At 40.5% G+C, this 16318-nt stretch overlaps 1 protein-coding gene and 1 pseudogene across 1 annotated transcript in view; both read right to left on the reverse strand.

Moving 5' to 3' along the window:
* Nucleotides 1–16318, reverse strand: part of PIP5K1B (phosphatidylinositol-4-phosphate 5-kinase type 1 beta) — a 488372-nt gene that overhangs the window by 406231 nt on the left and 65823 nt on the right. The window lies entirely within an intron of this gene.
* On the reverse strand, nucleotides 14456–15931 carry LOC101033511 (dermatan-sulfate epimerase pseudogene; annotated as a pseudogene).

A 16318-nucleotide genomic window follows, 5' to 3' on the forward strand; every position in this document is an offset into this window, starting at 1 on the left:
AAGAAGGAGCTCTCTCTCCATATACACTTTTGGAAGCCACTGATGAGGGCTTTTACCCTGTGGGTTGTAATTAAGGTTGCCAAATAAAAATACAGGATGTTCAGCGAAATTTGAATTTCAGATAAGCAATAATAGTTTGTTAGTATGAGTATATCCTGTACATTCCAGATATTGCCAATTTGAATGGGGGCATACTTATACTAAAAACGTACTCACTTTTACCTGAAATTCAAATTTCATTTGCCAAATCTGCCAACCCTCGTTGGAATAGATTCCTGCTGCTTATTGCCCCTCTACCACCCCAGACTCAGGAACAGAGAAAATACATCACCTCAGCCAGACTTTGGCTTATGAAAGTCCTAAAACTTCTAAATATTTTGAAGCATCTGAAAGAAATCATGAGCAGAAACATTTCATGGGAAGATAGTTCTCATTTCCTTGTGGTCATGATAGTCTGAAACAGGAATTAATGTCTGGTTCTAAATTCAGAAATAAAGCAGTTATTTTTTTCTTGTTTTTATTTTTTCCTTCACAAAGGTATCACATATAGTTTTTAAAAAATTTAAAGCAAGTAAAAACTATAATCAACCAGATGTAGTACAAGGGAGGCCAAGTGATATGTCTGCAGTTTCTTGGATATTCTAATATTGAGAGTGGGTTGCCTTGGTTTAAGGATGTAAATAGCTCCATCTAGAGATCAATACCCACTCTAAAGAAAAAAACGCATAGACATTCTGCTTCATGTGTCAGTTGCATGTGAAATTCATGTGAGTTCATTACTATCTGCTTTCTCATTTCTGAGTGTTGTAATGAGGTTATTGCTGGACTGGAAGGCCAACGGCCAGATCTCAGAGTGTGGAATAACATGAAGACAAAGTCAGCGCAGAACAGAGTCTTGGCAGTCTTCCTCTAGGTTCACCCACCGTATCTTCATGCTTTTATCTTTCTACCTTCAGCACGCACTTGGACACCTCAACACTTCGGACAAGAATCAACTGGGAGAAAAATGTTGCTGTGAGCACTCTAGGTTAAAGTGAGCAGGATATTTACATAGAAAGGCTTAAACTTCTTTAATTAATAATTATTGGTAATAAGTTTACATTGTTCTAAAATCTTCATAACAATCCTGGAGATAGGATTATATATATATATATATATATATATATATATATATATATATATGAGTCTTAAAGGCCCTCCTTAACTTACTTAAGGTCATACCAGTTTAAACATAGGCCAGTTTAACTAACTCTAAGATCTGTTTTCTTCCCTGCTACCATACTATACTGCTCTTTATTTCTGAGAGTTGTAAGATGTTTTGCAGGTAAAATCCAGCCCATGAACTAATCTGACATTAGGCAATATTGTTTTACTAGTGTCACTTTTTTTTTAACACTCAAATTTGAATGTCTTTAGGCTGGAAATATACCTCCCACTTTGTCAACAGTCACCACCACTTTCCATAGTGTTATACCTGCTGCTAATCACACATTTACGTTACCTGTCTGGCCACCACAGGCATTCGAGCTTGCAACTCCAGGTTTGGTGTTCGAAAAGTGTTTTTACCAATATCATTTGATACTCAGAATGACTGTATAGGAGAAGTGGTAGATTTTATAAAGATTGATGAAGAAATGTGCTCAGTAGTGCAAGATGTTTTTCCAGAGGAGTCCCCCACCAATAATGAGCAGAACCAGTGCCCCTTTTTAATACATCAAGATCAACATTCTACACTGAACGTGCTTAGTGACTCATCATCTTGGGTGAAGGTCATTACACCCTCAGGGATTTGCAGTAGAACGCAGGGAAAGCTAAAGAAAACAGGAGAACCTGGAATTAGAAAAGACTCAGTTCAAGGATAATTTGTATTTTACTGATATGTTCAGCATAGTAAGAACTCTGGCTCTGCCAAACATCCAGTCTGCCTTATGTACAAAAATTGCTGATCCATTGCAGGAGAAAATTATAGAGACATGTACTGCAATTGTGTGCCCCAAATGAACTCCATGGGGCCCCATGTAAATGAAGAAACGGCAGTAACTAGGAGTGGTAGTTGTTTCCCTCTCATTGTACTTTTGAATAAGATTCATTGTAGCAACCGTTTAACATATTCATATGTTCCTGGTACTAATGAGGTTGGTCTATTTTAGCCTTTACTGACAAGGAAGAAATGGCAGACAGTCAGGTGTCCAAAGCACTAATCTCTGAAAGGGCAATTTCTTCTGTGTTTGCAACAGGTGGAATGCTTCAGCCGATAGAAGTCTATTCTTTGTTTCCTAAACAGAGTGCAGTTTAAACCTCCAATCTGCCAAGCAGGCCCATTCTCACACCTCTTGTTTATATTATTTCCTCTGACCATTTCAGTCAGAAACCATGAAATCGGAGTCAAGTTATCTCATTTGTTTTTTGTTTAACCCTTAAGTGCATATCTTATGTGCCAGAGACTCTTTTAAAGTAATAGCTCATTTAAACCTTATGTTAGCTGTATGAAGGAGGGACTGCTGTTACCCCCATTTTACTGATAATGAAACTGTGGCACAGAGTGGTTAAAAAACCTTCCCAAGTCACATAGCAAGTATGTGGAAGAGCTGATCCTCTTGACCGCTTTGCTGTGTGCTCTTATCTCGGTCATATGCTGCCATAACATGCATATCTTGGCTATACCATTGCTAATTCTTCTGATTACCAGGGGATTATATTTTCCTACTATTCCATTTATACATTTCCCTTGCTGTTTTTGTTCTGAGTTGGCATTGATAAGCTAGCCAGGTTTTATATGTGCTGGGAAAGCTTGCCATGGTGTTCTGATAATAACTGCATGTGTGTCCTGCAGACCTGGTTTCATCCATCACTGACGCATGAAATTAGAGCCTCTTTAATACAGCACCTGAGACCCCAAAAATTTAGGCCAAGTTGGTGCAGGAACACAAAGAACCATGTACTTGCTAATTTTCAACAGATGGCCAACTGCCACCTGAACTTCTGAGTGGGTTTTTCTCTGCGCCCACTTGAATGCTTTACTTCAGTGGGAGGCAGGCAGTGACAAGAAGTCAGGAAGACTGAAATCTTGCCAACTGAGAGACAGCTGAAGGAAATGGGAACATTTTTCTTGGAGAAGAGCAATATGGAGGCCTCAAGGATTGGCATCAGATAGCCGACTCGCTGCTAAGTGCAGTAGAAAATGGAAACTTCGGGAAATCAGATTTCAGCTCAATGTAAGTGACTTCTCTTTTTTGCTGTTTTGTAAATTTTGGAGAAAAAAATGGTTTTAAGTGATAAAAATAGCAACATGCTGTTTGTAAAAAAAAAAAAAAACCAAACAATAACAAAATGTCTAAGGTGAAGAGTAAAAGCCTCTTTTCCTTTACCCACTTCCGGTCCCTAGGAATACCCTTGACGGCTATCCTCCCGTGTCCCTAACTATTCACGTGGAAACGTGCTGTCCATACATACACATATGCCTACTACACGTCCATATAATTTTGCTCTATTTTTGTTTGTTTTCAAATATATGGCCATAAAATGGGCATTTCTCAGAAAGTAACGAACAAGAAAGGCCCTTCAAGTGTAAATTTCTGTGATTTCCAAATGTTATTGTACAGAGATGGCCTGCTGAACGAGCCAAAATATATGATTTAAGTTATTGACTGTAAATATTCAAAGTGTTTCACAATTTTAGTTAATCTGATTTGAGATTTTTTCCATTAAAAGCAAATTACCAGATACCTAAGAAATGGAAGTAGGCATTTTGTACTAAGACTTACTCTTAAGAGAAAGGATATTCAAACAATTTAAGCTATTCAAAAATGGATGAGCTGCTTAGACGTTTTAGCCACTGGGTATGTTCAAATAGAAGTTGGTTGACCAGTTGGTTATGACATTATAGAGGTGATTAATGCCACAGATGGGAAGGTGGGAGTTGGACTGGGTGCTTTCCAAGATCCATTCAGTGCTCTGATTCCCTGACTTCCTGCGCTCTGCTCACCTGGGCAGTGAGAGACCACAGGTGGTGCCCTATGAAGAGGAGCGACCAAATGGCTCCTGCTCCCGATGGCAGGAACAGCAGGTGCACACACAGCCTGGCTGTGTCCAGGGCCACTCACTGACACGTGGCTGGTGGACAGAAACGGCTGCAGGCAGCAATTCTTGTTCCAGCTGCTCTCTGGACATTTGGGACTTTCAACTTTGGTACCTGGATTTACAAGAAAACAAATTCCTTTCTAAACACTGCAGGTTTCAAATTGACACAAATACTGTACATTCTTAGGAGTCCGGCAGTGCAGGAAATTACTCCTTCACCTGTTTCCTATTTTGACATTTCATAAAGATGAAATTTAGTGGCTAGAAAAAATAATATGAAATATTTGACCTTAAAAAAAACACCGGTTAGTGTCTTTAGTGTTTAGAACTCCCTCTGCTTGTATATGCGTTGAATAGATATATTTCTTTTCTTTTCCTTTTGAAAAAAATATGAAACTCCCAGAGAAGTTGCAAAAAGAATACATAAAACACCAGTATACTTTCACCTGTATTCACCAGTTATTAACATTTTGCTATGTTTGCTTTATATATACATTTATTTTTATTATTGTTAGGAACTATTTGAGGTAAGGTGCAGATATCATGACCCTTGCCACCCGAACACATTGGCAAGTGTCTCCTAAGAACAAAGACATAGTGCAATGATCAAATTTAGGAAACTTAACACTGATACGAATCTCTTACTGAACACAATCGCATCCAAATTTTGCCAGTCTTTCCAATACTGGGTTTAATAACATGTTTTCCCAATTCCAGGACTTGTATTTCTACTTAGTTGTTATGCTTCTCAAATCTTTTTTATTTGAGAATTAAGAGGCTCCTCAACCTTTGCCTTTTAAGACATTGGCATTTTTGAAGAGTGCAGGCCTATAGTTCTCTAACATGCCTCTGGGATTTCCCTGGTGTGAGATGCAAATTATGCACACAACGTGTCCTTCCCAGTGTGCCAGGTTAGGGGGAATCTGATGTGGTTTGCCCCATTGGTAGTGAAGGTAACTTTGATCATGTGGTTAAAGTAGTATCCATGTGATTGCTCCACTTCTGGAGAATCTCTCCCTCTTTATAATAAATAATCTATGGGGAGGTACTGGTGGCATCACCCAGATTTCTTCACTCTAATACATTTTTCCTCTGTGGTAATAATCTTCAGGAGGATAATTTTAGACTGGATAAATAGCTTGTTTACAAACAAACTTGTTTTAGTATCTGTCAATGGCCCTTGCCAGAATCAATTACAATATTGTTATAGTGGATAAATGCTTTTGAAAATGGGAATATTGTCATACTAAGGTTTTCTCCCTGCACTGCCCACCCTCACACATTATCTCCCCTAACACCAAAGGGGATTCCCCAGCCAAACCATCTGGGCAAATATATGCCAGCTATGACTAAAGATCCCTAGTAGCACCTCTTCCCCTCCATCCCCAAGTCTGAGATGTGTCTGAGGGATAAAGCAGCTAGGGAGCAGCAAAGAGAGTCCTAGACTGAGACTCAGAGAACTGATAACCTGCATCTTCACTTGGAGGTTCCACCTGTTGCTCTAAATGAGCATGTCCTAAACTGAACTTCCTTATCCTATCAACCTTTGCCTCCACCAGAGTTCCAGTTTGAGTGAATTCACTGCCATTGACTCAGATGTCCAACCCAAAAATCTAAGCAGCATTCTCTTACTCCTTCCTCTTCCCCATTCTCCATATCTAATCAACAACTAAATCCTGTATGATGAGACTTTCCAAATATGTCCAAGAATTTGTCCCCCTTTCTTCATCTCTATCACCACCACCTGGTCTAGGCTACCTTCCTCTCTCACTCGGTCTTCTGAAATAGGCTTCTGCCTCTAAGATTTTCTGTGCTGCAATCCATTCTTCCCACTTCAGCCAGAATGAGCTTTCTGAAGTATACATCTTATCATGTCCTCCCAAACCCAACCCCCATTGAAGAGTTTGGTAGCTCTCCTTCGCTTTAAGGACCATTGGTTAAAGTAATATGTCTAAACTCTCTAAATCATGTACCAGGTCCCTGCAACACAGAGTTGGAGGTCTTCGTCAGAGAAATTTTCCATCATGGCACCTCTTTCTGGCCTCATTTCTGGCCAGACAGATCAAGATGTTCACAAGGTGACACATGTCTGGAATGTGTTTTTGAAAAAACACGTTCAACTTGGCATTGTAGGCATACAAAGTAATCATCGTTTAGGAAATCATGGAAGCAGTCTTGACTTGGTCATTTCCAGGACTCTAACTGGAGAAAGCTGGCCCCAAGCTGTGGATCCTCTTCTTAGTTGAAAGAGAAGTACCTTCAACAGTTTGTTCTTCAGGACAGGTGAAAGCATTTAAAATGATAAGCAACCATGGTGTGCAGCATGAGCTCACAACAGGCTTGAATAAGAATGGCTACCACATTTATTACATCTTGAGAGAAAAGATATTGCAAAGTATTGAATATATTTGTTTACTCTTTTTTCTTTTTTTAGATGGAGTTTCGCTCTTTCGCCCAGGCTGGAATGAAGTTGTGTAATCTGGGCTCACTGCAACCTCTGTCTACTGGGTTCAACTGATTCTCCTGCCTCAGCCTCACAAGTAGCGGGGATTATAAGCACCCACCACCACGCCTGGCTAATTTTTGTATTTTTAGTAGAGATGGGGTTTCACCATGTTGGCTGGGCTGGTCTTGAGCTCCTGACCTCAAGTGATCCACATGCCTCAGCTTCCCAAAGTGTTGGGATTACGGGCGTGAGCCACTGCACTGAGTCTATTTGTTTACTCTTTCTGACTAGCACCTACATCCCAAATCTCAGAACAAGCACATTCCTCTATTTTTATGCTATATCCATGGTTTCGGGACAAACATGCAGAGAAATATGAAGTCTTGGCTAATTTTTCTCTCCAAAAAGTCAGACTACATTTCAAATAGTCTCTCCTTACATCAGAACTCTTCATCCAGTGAAGAAACTTTTAAAAATCTATAAGGCACATTTAAAATAAATATTTAAAAATCCTCAAGAAAATTGAAAGCCAGACAGGATGATAAAGTATGATTAATATTGACCTCTTACTGAGTATTTACTGTGTCCCAGGTACTATATTAAGAGTTTTCTTTGTATTTAACTCATACAATAAGCTTTAAAGTTAATTATTTTTGTTTCCATTTTGCAAATGAGAATACCGAGGCCCAGAGCAGTTCAGCAAATTTATTAAGATCACAAAATGCAGATTTTTAAAATTTTTTTTTTTTTTAAGAGATGGAGTGTGACTGTATGGCTCAGACTGCTCTTAAATCCTCAGCTCAAGCAGTCTTCTACTTTGGCCTCCCAGACTGCTGGAATTACAGGTGTGAGCTATCATACCTGGCCCCAAAAATTAGGAATTAAAAGCAGGACTCTCAGATGTCAAAGACCACCTTCCTACGCAGTGTGCTGTGTGTCTTGGCAAGCTCTCATCTTTCTCCTAGAAGCCTTCCTCCTTCATTTGAGGTCCTCCCTCCCGCCTGCCCTCCCTCCTTTCCTCCTTCCTTTCTCACATTTACATTGCCAGGTGTGACTCCAGAAGCCATCTTACCACACTCTATTTTCTTTCTTTCTTTCTGTTTTAGATAGAGTCTCTCTGCCTCCCAGGCTGGAGTGCAGTGGCACGATTTCAACTCACTGCGACCTCCACTTCTTGGGTTCAAGCCATTCTTCTGCCTCAGCTTCCCAAGTAGCTGGGATTACAGGCACCTGTTACCACACATGGCTAATTTTTATATTTTTAGTAGAGATGGGATTTTACCATGTTGGCCAGGCTGGTCTGGAACTCCTGACCTCAGGTGATCCCCGACCTCGGCCTCCCACAGTGCTGGGCTTACAGGCATGAGTCACCGTGCCCCTCCATCTACCACACTCTAGATCCCAACTGTCCCACTGTTTTCTAGATTTTACCTTCTATTCCCAATCGACAGTGGCCTATTCTGTGCCTCATTCTTTTAGGACTACTATTTCATGCTATAACACCTTTAGTGTCTGATAGTCAGATATTCAGTAAATACTTATTGAACATCACCATGCAAGAATGTGATTCCTGTACACCTAGGGCTTAGCAAATACTTGTTGGATAAATGAATGAATCCGGAATAATTGAATGAGCAAATAAAGACTAATATATAACCAGTGACAATAGAGGAAGTTTTGAGTAGAAGACAGAACATGAGTTCTGGAATAAGAAAGTTGGATTTGGATTCCGGCACTACCATTTGGGTTGTACTTAGTACTGTTCACCAAATATTTCTGACTGTGGTCATTTCAGACATTTGGTGGTACTATATCTTCCATTGTTTGGTGTTTTCAAACTTCCAAGAGGCATATGTCTTTGGGATTGGGAAACAAGTCAGGAATTTTAGTTCTCAGAAATCGTGAAATCATAAATTATTCTTTATTTTTTATCATCTTTTCTTATGTATTTATATAATAATGAGCAACCGTAATAGTGAATACTAAGTCATTTTCCTGTGATAGTGTTATGCTATCAGAAGTTTTCTATTAGAAATGACATAATAATAAATGCATGGCTTATTATTACTGTGAATTGATTTACTGCAACAAGAAAATATGTTTCAATGCAAAAAGAATATATATTTCAATAACATGCAAAAATAATCTCTTCTTTATATAAATCTCTGAGACTAGAAAATATTAAAAGATGGAGACAATAACATAAGATAAATAGAAAGTAAAAATTATTACTAAAATGAAATATATTACCACAAATATTTCTATAAGTTATCATTATTAAAATGAAAATCTAGAGCACACAAAGCATTATTTGCCTAGACAATTTCCTCTCTTGCATTGACATCTGTTCAATTGTGAGGAGTGCATCTAAAAGCATCTTCAGGCTGAGCTTTAGAGCACCTATTGCTTCATATAAGTTTTTTGTTTTTTTAATAATGAAAATTAAAATATTTGTTTTTCTTGTCTGCTGGGTCTGGTTTTGATTTTGCCATTGAAATTGATATTGCTTTTGCTAATTCAAGTTTTTGTTCAGTCTCTGATTTCCTGTCCAAGTCTCCCACAACATTCATATCATCTGCTCCTTGAATTTCTTTAGTTAAAATATTTACAAAGAACTGTAGCCTAGAGGGAATATTCAAACACTGAAAAACACCAGTCAGTATTACTGGGTTGTATTCAAATGATATAACATTCGGATCCCTTAGCAAAGTTAACAGCACTAAATAGAACCATGCATTGAAACTGCCGATTTAAAGACATTTGTTTTCAAAACTGGTTTCTTAGAACATCACTCATAGGATTTGTATGAAGTACACTACACGTACACACTTACTGATGTTTATTTTATTTGCAAGAATGACTCACCCAGCAACCAAAGCCATGAATACACACTTATGATATGGCAAAGCTACAAGCAAGACTAATTAGATGATTCTTACTTCTCCAGTCCATCCTTCTATCCTGGTTCCCAGAAATGCTGATCTTAACATTTGATTTTGCACATTAGCATTTTTTGGTCTTGCTCTTCAAATCAACATGAGCAACATGCCTACGTTGATTCCTATGCTTTAATTCTTGTGGAAGAATCATAATACTCTTTTTCTGTTTTCCCAATTTGTTGATTACATTTCACTGGGACTTGGGATTTGGAAAAACACGTACATTTACAGAAAACTGCCAGGAAGGAATTCCCTCATGGAACTACTACCACTGCCATTAAAGTTAGGTGTGGCCGCGTCACAGGCTTTGGCCAACTGGACATGGAAAGGAGTGGCCTGTGTTACTTCCAGGCAGAAACTCTGATGACCATTAAGTGAATTGCCACATTTCCTTTTCCCTGCATCATTGAGCATGGATGGACGTGTTGTTAGAACCTCCAGAACTAGCGTTCCTGAGTAACTTTGATAAGCTGAGACCACTAACAACTCAAGTCAAACGTATAATATGCATGAGCAATTTTTGTGCGGTTTTGGGGTTTTCACTACAGCATTTCCTACAGTGACAGGCCCCATGGATCAGGCAGATTACACATCTTCCCTGAGTTTCAATTCCATTATTGAAAAAGAGGAAAAGTAATTTTTCACTTCAATTTTTTTTTTTGTAAGGACTATTAAGTGCCTAGCTTTGAATATATCTAATACATAATAGTCAATACATTTTTCCACTTCAAAGGGATAAAAAGAATATTCTAGAAACATATACTTTAAAAAATGGGAATCAGAATTCCCAAATGCAACATTGAAAGCTAGATATCTAAGGAGAAAAGCCTTCAAAATTCTGAGGATGAAGTTTAGACACAGCTAAACTATCAATTAGGTAGAAAAGTCTATACCTAGCCAAACTATCAAATGAATATGAGGGTAGAATACAGTCATTTTCACAACCATTTTCATCCTGTGCATCTTTTCTCTGGCAGTACTTCACCAAAATGAATGAATAGTTAAGAAGAATACATGTATTCTAGGAAACAGGAGAATCCAACCTAAGACCGAAAAGATTCCTGTGAAGGGTTTTCCCAGCTTGAAGTCTGGATAGAGCCTAGTAAGCAACGGGCTAGTCTGGAGCAAGAGAACGGGACTGAAAGGGAGACATAATCAGGAACGGTATTAAACTGATAGGGAACCAGATGTATGCAGCAAATAGTGCTGAGAGGGAGAATGCAATCTGCTGGAAAGTTTGAGATGAATTCATGACAGTACATGGCTAACCAAAGGAAAAAATAAATATATAAGGCAATTACTAACTCCATAAGCAAGAAAAAAATTTAAAAAGAAAGAAAATGAAGTCATAAAAGACTCAGCAGAGAAGATTTGCACGGTTTTAATAATTTATTTACTAATTACCAACTGAACCAGAAATCTAAAAATAACTGCCAAATATAGGTAGAACAGGGGAGAAGTCAAGAGAGGCTAACTCTTTGTTTTTCAAATTAGGGTATCAGTAGATTATGCCTAAAACTGGTAAATCAAAAAATCTATTATCAGCAGATTATTTTAAAATACAGAGGCGCTGCATGTGGTGGCTCTCACATCTATAATCTCAGAACTTTGGGAGGCTTTGTGGAACACCTTTGTGAATCATCTAAGGTCAGGGTTCAAGACCAGCCTGGCCAACATGGCCAAACCCTATCTTTACTAAAAATATAAAAAATGAGCTGCGATTGTGCCACTGCACTCCAGCCTGGGTGTCAGAGCAAGACTCTGTCTCAAAAAAAAAAAAAAAAAAAAAAAAAATGAAGGCATGTGTCAGAGGAAGCATGGGATAGATTTGAAAGGAGTTGCCTCTAAAGAGCTGCACTTAGGGTTTGAGACCACTGTTTTGTTATAAACTACATAGTACTATTTTACTCTTGAAAATATGGACTTGTACTTACTCTGAAATGAAAATCAGTTACTATTTAAAAATTAATAAATACATACCTAAATCCATAAATATTTACATATTTACAGAAAGCCCTAGGCTCTAGGCCTAGGTCAGCCAGTGGCAATTTTGTGATCTGAGTAAGTCCTTTCATCTCTCTGGGCCTTCGTTTCCCCATCTGCAAGCAGAAGGTCTGAACTCCCTGGCTAGTGCACCATCACTATTATCAAGTGCACAATTGCACTAATTCATTATCATCAAAAGGCAAACTTGTAAAATACCTTGAAAAAGGTCACTCCTTATTTTTATAAACACATTCTTTTTATTTGCTTCTTTGTTTTTTTTTTGGGGGGGGGGACGGAATCTCACTCTGTCATCCAGGTTGGAGGTCAGTGGCACAAACTTGGCTCACTGCAACCTCTACCTCCCAGATTCCAGCAATTCCCCTGCCTTCGCCTCCCAAGTAGCTGGGATTACAGGCATGGGCCACCACACCTGGCTAATTTTTGTATTATTAGTAGAGACAGGGTTTTACCAAGTTGCCCGGGCTGGTCTCGAACTCCGGACCTCAGGTGATCCACCCACCTCTGCCTCCCAAAGTGCTGGGATTGCAGGCGTGAGCCATTGCACCCAGCCCCAAACACATTCCTTTTCTTAGATAAAATATTAAAACCAAAACTTGTTAGATTTCAAAAAAGGAAGTACAAAAGCTTGGACATAGTGGTCATCTATGTTTAATGAAGTGGTTTCTGTGGCCAGGCTTTGTATGAGCTACATTTTTCACTCTAAACAACGTGGGTAAATATGACCTTGAGTGTTCTCATTTTCACCTGCCCCATTTCTTTTTCTCAGGACAGTTTCAATGGTGATTAAACCAGAATTCAGCGTCCAAATGAACACCCGGGGAATAATCTTCCCACTGAAGAGCCCTATGGGTCCATTGCATGCCTAAGAGGTCTTGTGCGGAACTAATGAAGCACTCTGATGGTTCAGGGATTTTCATTAGAGGGAATTCATCTCCACCTCACCTCAAGCTTCATGAGCCATTTCTCTAGCAGTGTTAAACCCAAACAAGCATCAAAGTCATAGCTACTCTAAGACAGAGCCTCCCCTCCAGTTTCTGCCTCCTGCAGCTTTTCCTTTCTTTCTTCTTCTCTGTTCTTTTCATTCATGCACGTTGCCCACACAGTCCGTTGCAGGCAGACGTGCAGTTCCAATGATTTAACCTCACTTTCTCCTTTCAGGCCCCTCAGGCGCGATTGAGTGAGAGCTGGCTTCCCCAGCACCAGGTGGTGTGGCTGTGAGCAGGTGAAGTCAGCCAGGTATAATTTTCAAAGTACCATTTATTTATCTGGCAAGAGCAAGCCCCAGTGATCTGCCTCCATTAAAAGTTCAATCCAGAAGAGTGAATCTGACAGCCCCAGACTTCAGGCCTCAGAAGTCTTGATTAATTTTTGTGCCCGGAGTCTGAGGCGAAAACAAGGGCGGGATTTCCTGGGTTGGTGCTGGAGGTGCATTTGCCGGCCATTACTGCCCTTCCAGCTTCTTCACTCTATTACACTGAGATGAGGTTTGTCACACTTTGCATAGGCGAACTCAAAGAATATTTTAAAAGCCTTATTCCCATTTTACAAGTGAAGAGACTGAGGCACAGGGCGGTGAAGTGGCTTGCCCAAGCTTGCACAACTAGCCGTTGGTAGCGTCAGATTGGAGCTGAGGTCTGTGTTGCTCTAAAGCTCGAATCTTTTCCACTAGGCTTGCTTCTTGTGTCTCCTTGAGGGCACTGCCTGCTCTGTGCTGCCTGGACTGGGCTGGAGGTGGCCACTGGGGTTTCATGCAGAGGGTCAGAGATTTGGTGAGTGAGTGTGGACTGTCCCTGCTTTGGCTGCAGAAATATCATTCCTCATTCTTCATCACCCTCATCTTTTTGAATCCCAGGTATAGGCTGGAAAGTGACTATAGGTGACATGCAGCATACACCAGGGTAGAATTCCAGTCCAACATGCTCACAAAATGCATATGCTGCTATGCCAAGTTACTAGACAGGTGTCTAGGGGCATAGATTGACTTCACTGCTCTTCGACTTCTTTGCAGGGCCTTCTGTTTTCATTCCTTCAGCTCTGTCTTCCTGCTTGTGGTGGGGGTGAAAGTCTCAGCGTAACCCTGTTCCCTGGACAGGTGTGTGGCATGTTCTCGGCCTTGGCACTGAGGACTGGTTTATAATCCAGTTTGTACTGCCCAACCCTCCAGTTTGGGAAGATAAGTGACAGGGCTCTGTCTTCCAAGCAGCAAGAGTAGCCTCTGGGATAAAGTTGCTGCTGTCTGTGGGGCGTTGGGGGCCTGGGACTCATGTGAGCGCAGAAGGCTCCATGTCTTTGAATGCTGCGTCAGACAGGTTCCAGCCTCAGCTGAGCGAACCCTCTGGGTTTCATCTTACATAACTACTCTTCATATTTATTTCTTTAAAAGAGACCTGGAAAGGACTATAAGTGATTTATTTTAAAATCACATTTTTTGGATATATTTTTTTTGTGGGGCAGGGTGCAAATAAAGTTCAAATATATTACATATTCATTGCAGAACATTTCGGGGAAAAAAAGCAGAAACAAGAAAAATATTTTCTGTAATTCCAATAATGTAGTATTTAAAAATATGCGTAGCCTTTTATTCATTACAGACCTATCTATATTCACTTTTCTTTATCCAAATGGAAATATATTGCATTTACTGTTCTGTTACCTGACAGTCATCTAATTAACAGCCATTTCTCTCCTTTCTGGTTTGTGAGCCAACACTGATTTTGTTGAGATGTAGGACAGCCATGTGCTGTGGGGAAAGCTGGGACCTTCCCCTGCCTGGGGGAATGAAACTTAACTGGTCTGGGTCATTCTTGATCATTCTTCTCACCTTGTCAGTGATTGACTTGGGAGTAGCATGTGACATTATTATGGCCAAAGAGACATCGGGGAAGTCTGTAGGAAGCTTCTGGGAAAAATTTCTCTGCTCTTAAAAAAAAAAAAACTTGCAGAAAGAACTTTCCCTTTTCAAGTCTGGGTATTGTTGTCTGAATGTATCTGAAACAATGGCAGCCAGTTGCAAATATGAAGGATGAGGTAAAAGCTTGATGAACAAGATCAGCTGATGAACAAGATCACAACCGGGACTGCTGTTCCTTTGTTAAGTTTCTCAATGTTGCAACCATTCCCAAACTGGGCATGTTGATAGATGGTAAAATAAATAGCTGTATTGTTTATGCTGTTTAAACTTTTCTAGTTACTTGTAGCCAAAATATCTAACAGAATTTCTCTTGTTTGGTTGATAGGGTGTGTCCATAGTTCACTTTTATTGTTGAATGTTACTCCACATGGATGTGCCACTATTTGTTTCTCTTCAAAATAATGCAGTGTAGGGATGCCAAAGTTTGGAGGAGGAACCAACTTCAAGCTGGCATCGTACTGGAGAAGTTCTGTGTGCAGAGTACACCAGCACTGTCCTTGGGGTGGTGTTCCTGGACCTTCCACCACGTGGTCCCTTTTGATTTGGTCACCTAGCCAGTTACCACTGCCATTATGCATGACAAATTTATCAAGGAACTCTAATTGACTTTCTGGACCATAAAACCAGTTGTAATTTGAGTCTATAATAGCCACAGTCCTTTGAAACCTTGGCAGGATGGTTCTATACAAAGTGCTGTTGAAGCCACAGATGGTCAAAGTGGTTGATGTCGAAGTGCCTCTGGACAAGTAATGTGTATGGGAAGAGTGATCTGGTGGTATAGCTGCCATGCAACTCCTGCATAGAGGGAGCCATCTGTCACCTCCCTGAGCAAGACCAGAGATTTTTCCATGATGGTCAGAACTTGTTTGGTCCATAAATAGGCTTCTTGAAAATATCTTTGATTCATCAGGGCTAGAGGCTCCCTGTGGGCAAAGCCATGCAGTTGCTGATGATTGTGCAGGTATTGAAATCGCCATCCTCTCCTGTATGAAGTTTTATGCATATACCCTGAGGCATTGGCAATCACTTCAAGAAACTTCTCCTGTTGTGTCTGGCTCAGGTAGTTGTATAAGAAGTAGTGGCAAAACCAACCAGGGAGTGAGGAAGTCAGACCTCATCTTAAGGAGCATCTTTTACCAACCTACGAAGCTGTACTGCCATTCTCTCAGTGTATCTTTGGCCACATGTTGGGTTTTAATGTTCTCAGGATACAGCACACAGAACATTGCCAAGCCACCCAAGTTGTTTCCATAAATTTCATTGCAGCAGGCATTGTAGTCCTTTGGGTCCCAGGAAGGGAGGTATTCCAAGGGGCTGGACAGCATCGTGTGCACAGCCTCTGTGAGGTGAGCTGCAATGTGCCCATGCAAGCCGGCAGCCCTGAGCTGCCACCTCTGCCCTGGAGAAGTACAGCATGGGTGGCTGTCGTAGTTGACATTGGTGAAGGGAATCATGACTTCTGGGTTCTTGTTGGTGATGCAGGCTGACACAAAGCAAAGCAAATATATGAAAAACACACTGGGAGCGCCCTGGTGTGTGAGTCCTCATCGTGGTATCCGATCTCCAAATCTCCAAGGCAGTCAAACCATCTTCAAAAGCTCCACTCCCTGTCGAGGCTCTGTCTTCTCTGGCATCGCCTCTGCAGCCTCCAGAGCCCACTCCCAGTTCTCCTCACTTAAGGGCACCCGGGCTCCCAGCACCCCTCGTTGCTGCGCCGTGGGTGCTGGTGGGCGCCACACCTGGGGATGCGCTGCTGCAGCGTTACGTGGCGCTACTCATCATTAGATATTTTTATACAGCATTATTTAGGTGGCCTTGTGCTATTCTTTTTACTCGCATACCATAATTCATGTGACCACTACTTTTTATTTGTTTGCTTGTTTGCTTTGGATTCCCATGTTTCTGCTGTGATAGCATTGCTGAAGTGGCACACTT

This window comes from Saimiri boliviensis, chromosome 2 (genome assembly GCF_048565385.1).
Source record: "Saimiri boliviensis isolate mSaiBol1 chromosome 2, mSaiBol1.pri, whole genome shotgun sequence".
NCBI classification, from domain to species: domain Eukaryota; kingdom Metazoa; phylum Chordata; class Mammalia; order Primates; family Cebidae; genus Saimiri; species Saimiri boliviensis.